We start from the raw sequence: 12301 nt of genomic DNA on the forward strand, positions 1-12301 counted from the left end.
AGTTAAACAAACTCGAGCGTCTTCAAAATCTTTCTATTCGTTTCATATTTGGGCTTCGCAAATATGATCACGTTTCTTCTTTCCGTTCGCAGCTGAAGTGGCTTCCTATCCGACTCCGTCGCAATTTGCATATTGTGACAATGCTCTATTCGGTCTTATTTAATCCTTTTTCTCCATCTTATTTAAAGGAGCGCTTCAATTTTTATAGCGATGCCCAAGGCGCCACCCGCAGTCTGCGTAGCACGGTTACCCTACGACTAAGACTACCGACATCCAGCACCAATTTTTACTCCCACTCTTTTACTGTACAAGCTGTCCGTCTATGGAATGCTCTCCCTGTCGATATCAGGAAAGCCCAGACTATTAATAGTTTCAGAAATCTCGTTAAGTCTCATTATCTTTCTACTCTATCCTAAGTATATGTTATTATTATATGTATTTATCTGTATTTATGCGTATTTGTATGTATTTATATGTATTATATTTAGATATATATTCTGTATGTATGTATATATATATATAATATATTTTATTAGTAGTATGTATCTTATTATGTTCAAACATTTATTTATCTTGTTCTGCGCCAACGCCGATCTCCTGTTTGGTTTCCTTCCACCCAAAGGTTGACTGGAAGAGATTGCTTTAGCGATAAGTCCGCCTTTGTACCATATACTATATCTGCTTTGTGTTGTTTTGTATGTTTTCTCTTATGGTGCAATAAAGAGTTTTATCTATCTATCTATCTATCTATCTAGCTTTACGTACGCCCTGTATGAGCTAGTCCAGAGCACCAGCACAGAGGCAGCGCTATCCGCATACTATGCATATGCCTACTCTCAACTCAAATATGGCTAGGGTTGCCAACCGTTCTCTAAAATAGAGTATTGTCCTCTATATCATGTAGGCGTACTCTATAATCTATAACACCAATAGAGTACGCTAAAATACTCTTTTATTGCCAGTCTGTATTAATATACAAAATCTATGTAATCAGAATAAATGACTCTTTTGAGTTGAGAATACCCGTTACATTGATTTTGTTTCCACTGTGTAAACTGTGTTGTGTGTCTTTCTTTTTTGTTTGTTTGGAATACTTTTATCCAATTCGTAATGGATGACAACATAATTGACGAACAAGATAATTCAGATCAAGAATCCTGTGTTGATAACGCAAGCACCCCACCTAAAAAGCGAAAAGTTGTTACGAGGAAAAAAAGGTCACAGAAGTACACACAATCTTGGGAAAATGAATTTTCTTGGCTGAGGAAAGACCCAGAAAATAATACAAATGCATAATGCATAATTTGTGGTGTAATTTTTTCTATTTCATCAGCTGGAGTTGGACACGTACGTAAAACTGTTTATTACGATTTTAAATCATGGAATGTTTAATTTGTTTTGTTTGTATTTGTGGTCGGTCGGTTGGTTTGGTTGTGTGAATATATGTCATTGCATTGAATTGGGCTTATTGTGGTGCTGGACTGGCAGTCATGTAATTGGACTTATTCATGTCGACGAAGATGTTTTGGTTAAGGTGCATGTAGCATGTAGATTATGTTTTTTTCAGATAAAACAGCATCAAGATACAAAACAACATAAAGCCAAAACTGAATTAAAAAGGACATCAGGAGTCCTACAAAAGTTTTTGACTCCACCTTCAACTTCAAAACCAGTATCTGAAAATGATAATGTTACAGCTGCTGAATTAGCTTTAACATTCCATGCAGTTAAACATAATTTGTCGTATAATAGCATGGATTGTTCCGTTAAACTAGATAAAATGTGACTGTGTCTAGTAAAAGGGACCACTTTGACGATTCTAGTTTCCGAGTTATATGCATTTTTACAAAATTTGCCGAAAATATGTAAAATGGATTTTTGTTACTAATCGGTTATTAATACCTTAAATATCATTTTGTGTAAAATAATACCTGTATAATTACAATATTTCAATATCCTAATAGGTCACGAAGTTTAGTACCAAGGGTACCACTTTAAGGTAATATTTTACAGGCGAAATATTTTGATTTATTTCGATCGCTGTTATGCAGGGAAGTGAAATAATAAGTTGAGGGTAGGATAAGGGGGGCGGGGGGCGAAGATTGGGCGGTAAGCGTGGCGCGGCGCGCGCGTCGCTCACTCAGTTAGCTGGCCGGCGCGTACTCGTACGCACATGTTAGTTGAGCATTGCCACGCGCCGTAAAACATCGTGATTTTTATCTATGCGAGCTGCGAATATACATTGTGTTTAAGTACCAAGTTTATAACGTCACATTTCATCATGGAAGACGATACTCAAATTTTGTTTACTGAATATGATGGCGATCAGCAGCAAACACTACAAACAACAGCTTCACATTCAGCACAGACATCGACGACGAAACCAAAAGGTAAGTTAAATCATTTCATTTCATAAAAATAGGTGATTATACCAAGGCAGGTATACCAAGAGACAGTAATAATAATACTCCATCTGTTTAGGTAGGTATTTAACATACTTTAAACAAAAAATTATCACAATCAATACATAGTAGGTATAAATTGGAGTCGCCCTCCACGTCTGTCTGTCTCTCTGTGTCATTATAGTAAAATATTAGCGTCGCAATGGTTTATGCGCGGTGAACTTAAATGCGCAGAGTAAAATACTTATTAGTTTTTTACGTTGCTGACAAACTGAACGGTAATAAGTTTATCTATTTATTATTTAATAGCCCGATATTTCGATGATATAATCGTTTATAGGTACTGTTTTAGGCATATTAAACACGTTGTTAAGTAGGTAGGGTATATAGATTTATTTTTGGTGCGCCTATTCAAAACCTACTCGAGCGGCTCGCGCGCTTTGAAGGTCACGTGGTGGCACTAGCGGCGTCGTTGTCAAAGCTTTTATGATTTGGCGCGGGAGTGCCAGTGTAGGAAAACTCCTTCCAGCGTGCTTAGCAATCCTATTTTAAGTAAAAAATAGTTTTTTTTTTGTTACAGCACAACATAAAGGCACTCAAACACGGGAAACTGAAATAAGGTTTTCCAGTACGTGCTCAAAAAATGAGATTGTTTATTCCACTCGGGACTTACCCCAAATAAATAACTATCCCGGTCAGTGCATTTCAGATCCTCGAAACGAAGATGTAGCCAGAATAATTTTATATGAGTTGGAGCGTTTGCCTGAAAAACACCGCATTAGTGCTTTTGCCATAATTTTCAATGATATAAAAAAAATTCACGATGAAGTGTCTTCTCAGCCTGTTGTTACTGATAGCAATACTCGTGTAAACGCTGAAGAGGCAAGGAAACGTGACTTACAACAAAGAGTTTTAAGAAACATGGCGAGAGTGTTTGGCGATGAGGAGTTAAAGTAACTTTTGTGTAGGTATGTCACGTCTCACGCTCAAGTAATAGTTACTTAATAAATTTTGTAGTCTCATATCAATAGTGTTTCACCAATTTTTTTTTTGTTATAGATGGAGCTTCTCATGGAAAATTGGAGTGTGATTACGGTCAATGCACAGACATAGATTTAAGAAATTTTGAACAGGAGTATTTAAAATTCATAAAAAAAAATTCTGATGAAGAAAATCATGAGCCTCCTATCGATGATAGATGCGAAATAACTGGCGTTGAATTAGTTGTACCAGAAGACCCATCTCGTAATTTTTTTTCTGATACTGACGATTTTCTCAACCAATTGGAAAACCATGAAGAACAACGGATATTTATCGACGGTTGCGGCTGTGCTATGTCATGCCAAGAAAAATTTCCCCGTGAAGCTGTGCTACAGTCCAGATTAGAATCACAGGAAATGAATACCAAATGCGACCTAGGCCATAATCATTTAAATTTGTTTACTATGGGTGCTCTTAATGCTCTAACTCGTCAAGGGTCCAATACTCTTAAAACAAAACAAAGGTAAGGAAAGCAGCTCATACAACTTTTTTTTTTCAAGGCATAGCTGTTTGTAAGAACTTTTTTCAGTTTGTTTATGCATTAGGGGAAAAAAGATACAAAAATATTAAGAGCAAAGTACTTAAAGGAAATTTAGCAACAGTGTCCTCTCCTCATAATTTCACGTTGATAAGAACCAATAATGCCCAGCAAACAATTGATGCTGTATTATTCAAAAAATCTTTCTCAGAACAAAATTCATTAGTCTTGCCAGGCCGCGTTCCAAGTTTTCATAATCCTGACTTACATATTTTACCCAGTTCAATGAATAAACGATACGTGTATGATAAGTACCAAGAAGCGAGCAAATTGTCCGAAAGAGATGCTGTGAGTTTAAGAACTTGGTACAGATTATGGCAAACCTATGCTCCAAATATTGTCATTCAAAAGCCTCGAACGGACCTGTGTACAAAATGCCAAGAAAATATTACAGCTTTAGGTAAAATGCAAGGCTTAGATGAAAATGAAAAGCGCGGATTGATTGAAAAATCGTCCCAACATTTAGATTTAGTTCAAACTGAACGTGCCTATTACAAACAATTGATTGACACGTCAGCAGATGTATTCGGAAACCGGAAACTAGGGCAAAACCAGCCATGCTCATCGCCAGGAAAAATGCATTACTCGTTTGATTTTGCGCAACAGGTACATTTGCCTCATAGCTCACAGCAAGTTGGACCTCTTTACTTTTTGGCGGGATATAAAATCGGTTTGTTTGGCATAGCCGCGGAGCCACTAAAACAATTTGTGTTATATATCATCCCAGAAGCTTGCAATACTGGAAAAGGTTCGAATACCGTAATCTCACTCCTAGACCACTTTTTCAATAATTTTGGGCTGGGTGAAACAGACGTCATTTGTCATGCTGATAATTGTAGCGGTCAAAATAAAAATAACTTCATGATGCAGTACGCATTATGGCGTACACTAACGGGGAAACATAAATCATTTCAACTTTCTTTTTTGCCCGTTGGACATACCAAATTCGCGCCGGATTTATACTTCGGACTATTTAAAAAAAAGTTCCGTCTTTCCAATTCAAACACAGCCAGAGATGTGTTGGAGTGCGCCGTTTCAGCTTGCCATAATTCAGACACAGTTACGGCAGTTCTTGTCGGTAATGAAACTGGTGATATAATGAATGTGCATTCATACAATTGGGCCGATTTCTTTAAAAAGAAATCTCCGCAAAGCGTGACACAGCTGCTCTCTTACAACCATTTCAAAGCGTCTATTGATGATCCTGGAGTCCTGCATTGCACCAAAAAGTTTGATGATCAAGATGTTAAAAACGTCGCAGTTTTTAATTCCACTTGTGATTTCACACAAAATGCTAGTCCGACTGTAATACCTCCTACAAGGCTATCGTTTGAGCGACAACAGTATTTGTTCCAAAAAATTCGTGTCTATGTTTCCCCTGAGGCTCAAAATGTCTTGTGTCCAGAACCTATAAAAATCGTTGCAATAAGTGCTATAGAAGATCCGTTACTTGACGTCGAAATGCCGCTCATAGATACTGAATCAGCCACCCCGTCGACGTCGGCGCTCACAGTAGTGGAAAGCCAAAAACGAAAAACACCCAAATGCGGCTACTGTGGTGAAATGGGCCACAGAAATCAAAAAAGGAGTAATGTATATTTTTGTAAAAAAAGAGAACTTGATGAGCGCCTTGAATCCAGTTAACTGTATTTACCAAGTAAAAAAATGTGATTTATTTTGATTATAGTAAGTACTTTAATTTGACAAGTTGTTGTGTGTGATTTTTTTATTTTTGTAAACAAGTAAAGTTTAGTGACAAAGTGGTACCTGACTTAGTATATTAATTATTTTTTCCTTAGAAATGTATAAAATGTAGAAGAAACTTACTTTAATGTTGAAAAATATTTACTTTACTATTTAACATAGTGACAACACGTTATATTTTATTATAAAAACATGTTAAATAGTAGTTATTTTACTTGTGACACTAAACTTTACTAAGCCCCCCAAGTGGTACCCTAATTATTCTTCCATAGTAAAATGATCGTCAAACCACTAAACTTAAAACACGATAATTTCTCTAAATATTGCATTAAGTATCGTTAATTATGTTTGGATCTCTGTGCTAAAGTATATTTTGGCTAATTTTGTGATATAACTTAAAAAATATATATTATTTAGTTGATTTTTGTTTATGAGACTGATTAGAACTGATTTATAGAAATGTTAGTATTTTCGATTAAAAACATAGAAAATACTGGTCTTTTTTTATTTTTTCCCTTCTATTATTGCCTAAAATATATTACCATAATTAATAATTCATTGTTTAAAAGGTATTTTCTTAAGATTATGAGTAATTAAGATACTTGATTTTTTTCCTACTCCTGCAAGTTCTTCCTTGACTACCTTCCAAATCATTATAGTTATTGAGACCATTGATGCCTGAATTTAATCTTTGATAATACTAGATTAGCTTGATACCAATCATTCCATAACTTCCTAGTAGAAGTGTATTTTTCACGAGCATAAACTTTAAAATCAATTTTCTCGACTCGTACATTTTGCCTACTGCATGTTTAAAAATGTATAAAAAAATAATTATTGCACCTAGGAAAACGATTCTTTTTTTACTGAATAGCTAATTTTACCTAGTTTTAGGAGATATTAATAACTCCATACCGGTAAAGTGGTCCCTTTTCCCAGACACAGTCACAAATAATATATAGTGACTCGAAAACCGCTACTAACATCAAATTAGCCAGGACTAAAATGGAAGCTCTGGTTACAGAAGTACTTGGACCTCATGCTCTTGAAAGTGTAGTTAATGATTTAAAAGATGAAAATATGTATTTCTGTCTGCAAACTGATGCATCTAATAAAAAAAACATCAAATTATTCCCTTTAGTAGTTCAATATTTCACTGTGGAAAAGGGAATACAAAACAAACTTTTAGATTTTTATGAAAATGCTAATGAGAGTGCTGATGGCATGTTTGCTGCTATAAAAAAATCTATGGATATGTATAATATCCCTTTTAATCGAGTATCTGGCCTTAGTGCAGATAACACAAATTCAAATTTTGGTGTGCATCACTCATTATACACTAACATGGCAGATGTAGTACCTGATATTGTTAAGGGTAATTGTCATGCACATATTGTGCACAACTGTGTGAAACATGGAATGGGTTTTCTAACTTATGATGTTGAAAATGTTATATTAAAAATATATAGCCATTTTTCTGTGTCAGCTTGTAGGAGAGAACAATTGAAAATGTTTGTTGCAATAGTTGAAGGAGACTTTCATGAGCTTAAGAGACATATTGGCACTAGATGGTTGTCATTACTACCTTGTATTGATACCATATTATTGAATTGGCATCCAATATGTGATTATTTTAAAAGTCTAGATGAGGATTGCCCTATGATAATTCAAAATCTGTTGATGTTAGGTCATAAAGATGTTTTAATTGAAATTTACTTACATTTTGCCAGCCATATTTTAAACATATTTAACAAAACTATTAAATCTCTGGAAGGTAACTCTGTTACAATAGTAGATGTTTTTGGTATAATGGATAATTTGAAAACAGAATTACTGCAAAGACAGAAAGACAACTATTATGGCTGTACAACAAAAAAAAAATTAAAAACTCTTGAACAATCATCACCCGACTTGTTTTGTAAGATTAACACTAATTTTTCATTGTGTATAGACAAATGTTTAAGTTATCTACAAAAATGGTTTGATTTTAGTAGTGATAACTGGCTGTATTCACTAAATACAATATCTTTAAAAACTAATGTTGAATTTAATTATTTTGAAAAAATTATAGAAGGAAAACTTAATTTACAAAGACTGAACATAAACATGGACAGTTTATATTCAGAAGTGATCATTTTGAAACAACTCCAAGCCGAATTGTTTAATAATACAGAGTTTTTGCAAAAATCCACTTCAGAAAAATGGCAATTTATTTTTAAAAAATGTCCTGAAGAATTTAATTGTTTAAAAAAAATCATTAGCTATATACTCTCTGTTCCCGCCACTTCAGCATTTACTGAAAGAGTCTTTTCGGTCATGAATGTGAAGTGGCGAGAAGAGAGAAACAGAGCTTCATTAAAATTGATCAAAAATGAGCTCTTGATATATATAAATTTAGAGTTGGAATGTTTGGAGTCATACAATTTTTATTTAAAATCAATGAAAAACTGTTATGTGCGGCAAAAAGTACAAAAAAATACCTTTTTAAAAATACAAAATAAATAATACTCTTTTTTGTAAGTCTGTACTCTTTATTTACCTCCTTTAAAATCAGATACACTCTATTTCTTCTAAAAAAAGTTGGCAACCCTAAATATGGCATAATGCTCTGGGGAAACAGTGCGGATGTCGGAGATCTATTTATATTGCAAAAAAAATGTGTCAGAATCATAGCCCAAATAGATAACAGTAAATCATGTAAACCTTATTTTCAAAAATATAAATTGCTTACGTTGCCGTCTCTATACATATATGACATCTGCATGTTTACTCACCAAAACTTAGACTATTTTAAGAAAGTAAAAGACACACACAATATTAACACTAGACATAAAGGCAGACTTTATCTGCCTGCATCTAGAATAAAAGCGCTAAGTACAAGTCCGCACCACATGGCAGTCAGAATATATAATAAATTACCAACATTCGTCAAAACCGAAAATAATTTAAAAAAGTTCTCAAACGCCTTAAAGTCCTTTCTTCTTTCAAAAAATTACTATACTATTAAAGAATACCTTGGCATGTAATGAAATTGAAATTATTGTTGATTATATTAGACATTTAATCTTAATGAATAATGGGAATTGTTAAATATATATTTTTTTTTATTTACTAGTAATAAATTAAATCTACACTGTTATTTAATGTATAAAGTTTTAAAATTAATAAATTAAATCAAAATTGTTTTATATACGTAAAATAATTATCAGTCATTATTATTGTAATTGACTACATTTGCAATACTCACCGAGTTGCTATGATACGAGCAAAATTATACATACCACCTGTATTATATTTATGACTCATAGTTGGCAAATAAACGTTTGACTTTGACTTTGAGTTCAGTCCAAGAAGAAAAAAACTATTCAAGTTTCCAAGAAAGCAACAACTATCAAAGTTTAAAACAAAACTAGGTTTTTCAATAACCAACAGCTTATATTACAAGGTAGTCTTACTCAATCCTATAATTAACGGATTATTGCGGTTCATCGTCGGCTTATTTACATGTTTTTACATAATTTGAGCTCTAAATTCTACCCTTTATTAATACGGCGGCAACCCTAAGAGCTGCGGTAAAAGGGAGAAAAACACTGGCGGCCAAAAGTACTTGGCTGTGGCGGCAAACTCATTCTGAATGGCAATGAAAAAGATAAAAAAAAAATAGGGGGAAAGTGCCACCCTTCGTACAGAGGGAGCTTTCGTACAGTGTTCTTAACTAGAGTTGTAAATGTGTCAGCGCTGTTGTAGTAGTGTGCGTAGATTACATTCACAACACCCGCGCCACATACGGAACGCCGCGACAGTCCAGCCGAGAACTTCGCCGTTGCATGTCGTGACGTGTTTTTATACTCGGTAAGTAATTTTTTTGTAATATTTCAAACCAATATTACTGATGCATCATAGCTTTGATTGAATAACAAGTTTGATTTAATGGATGAATCAAAGTTTTAGTTTCATATTTTAACGATGTTTTTTAGAAATTTCTAAACCATTTATTTATTTAAAAAAATATTTACTGATACCGTGGGTTGGGGTACTTTCGTACAAGTTTACGTGGGGAGCATTCGTATAATGTACGAATGCTCCCCGTGCTGTACGGATGTACCCCATGAAACTTTTTTTGTAACAAATATTATAATATTAAATTTATTTATAGGACCATGCCGCGCGTATACAAGAAAAAGGAATCTTCGAGGTCAGGACATGTAGATGAAGTGGCGATGGAGTCTGCTATAGAAGAAGTCGTAGATAAAACGTTATCTATAAGGAAATCGGCAGCCAAATACGGTATTAAGCCTTCTACGCTGGAATTACGACTTGCAAAAATAAAAAAAAATACTACCAATGAAGCTCCCCTACGTAGTTTTGCATCCAAATATACGTCTAAACAGGTATTCACCACGTCAGAAGAAGTACTTCTAAATAACTATATTGCAGAATGTTCTCGTATGAATTACGGGCTTACACTTGTACAACTTCGACAATTAGCGTATGAGTTTGCAAAAGCAAATAAGTTAGAGTATCCTTCTAGTTGGGATCATAATGGAATGGCTGGCTTGGACTGGGCAAAAAGTTATCGCCACCGTAATGTCAACTTAAGTCTAAGAAAGCCGGAGAATACAAGCGCTGCCCGTGCGTATGGTTTTAATAAGACTGCTGTCAATGACTTTTTTAATAATTTAGAAGCTGTACTGACCAGATATAATTTTACTTGTGACAGAATTTATAATTTTGATGAATCAGGAATTTCTACTGTTATGAGCACACCGAAAGTATTAGCCGAAAAATGTCGCAAGCAAGTCGGCCAACTAGTCTCAGGAGAAAGAGGTGAACTTGTAACTTTCGGGGGTATAATATCGGCCAGCGGTAACACTATTCCGCCACTTTTTATTTTTCCAAGAGTGCATTTTAAGGACCATTTTATGACAGGTGCCCCTGAAGGTAGCTTGGGTGTTGCCACAAGAAGTGGGTGGATAAATTCGGAAATTTTCATACAAGTGCTAAAACATATTCAAAAGAAGACATCATGCACAAAAGAAAACCCTATTCTGTTATTGGTCGATAATCATGAGAGTCACATCACGGTAGAAGCTATAGATTACGCCCGTGACAACGGCATAGTTTATATCTCATTTCCTCCGCATACAACGCACCGTCTTCAGCCATTAGACGTAGGGGTATTTGGCCCTTTTAAGGCCAAATTGAAAGTAGCATATAACGACTGGCATGTATCAAATCCAGGAAAGACTATGAACATTTACCAAATCCCAAAATTAGCTAAAATAGCCTACTTTGAATCCTTCACCAATAAAAACATAATGAGTGCTTTTGAAAAAACGGGCATATGGCCATATAATAAACTTGCTTTTAGTGACGAAGATTTTGCTCCGGTTCAAGTTTACCAATCCAATTCTAACGCTACTATAAATATTAATAGGCAACAACAAGAAGACCCTAGTGAAGAAAACGTAATTGTTGAACAATCAACTCCACTGAATTCACCGCCATCGTCATCATCCCTGCTGCTACAATCAATAGACTTTGATGCACCATCATCATCTGCTCCTGGACTAATAACTCCAGAGGCAGTTCGACCCTATCCTAAAGTAAATAAGAGTCAAAGTACAAAGGCGAAGAAAGGAAAATTACCAGGAAAATCTAGAATTTACACAGACACACCAGAAAAGCAAAGGCTTCTAGAAATACAAAAGGCAAAGGAAATGAAAAAACAAGAGCAAGAAAGAAGAAATAAAGCTAAAGAAATGAAGCGTGCATTGAAGATGATAGTCAAGACTGATAAAATAACGAAACCAAAGATACAAAAAAAAGATGCAGAGTTAGAAACTGATAGTGAAGATGAAATTAATATAAGTTTAAGGGAGAGCAGTTCTTCACCTTTATCGACTGAAGCATCGGATTTTGAAGAAGCAACTAATAAAGAAGAACCAGTATTGAGCCAAAACATTAATGAAGAAACTTTCGTATTAGTACAATTTGAAAAAAAGTCAACTGTTCTTCATTATGTCGGAAAAGTTTTAAAGAAATATGGACCAATGGAATATCACGTTTCTTTTTTAAGAAAGAAACCAGGTTCTTGGAAGTTTGTTTTTCCAAATGTGATAGATGAAGGAACGGTCTTTTTGTCGGACGTCGTTGCAGTTTTACCTCCACCCAAATCAGCAAGCACTGCAAGGACTGCAAACATATTTTGTTTTGAGAGAACCTTATTGGGTATAATGTTCAGTAGTTTAATAATTTGATTATTATTGCAGGTTTATATACCTAAATAGGTTATAAATATAAATTTCAACTAACTGTACCTAATGGGTACGAAAAGTTTATAAGACTATTTGGTCCAATGTTGACTATTATTTAAGCTTCTTTTGTGTAAAATTATTTTGTTTTGGATGATACTGACTTTAACTAATTACATTGTTTGTTAGAATTAATATATATTTTTTAATAAATATAAATCTCTTTTCGTGCAATTAATATTAATGCTATAAAAATATCTTAAAATAAGCATTTTTTTAAATATTTTTTTATATTAAATGGTAAATTTTCTTTAACTTTTATGTTAAAAACTAAAGGTATTTCTAGAATTAACCAAGTAAAG

This window comes from Amyelois transitella, chromosome W (assembly GCF_032362555.1).
Source record: "Amyelois transitella isolate CPQ chromosome W, ilAmyTran1.1, whole genome shotgun sequence".
Lineage (NCBI taxonomy): Eukaryota > Metazoa > Arthropoda > Insecta > Lepidoptera > Pyralidae > Amyelois > Amyelois transitella.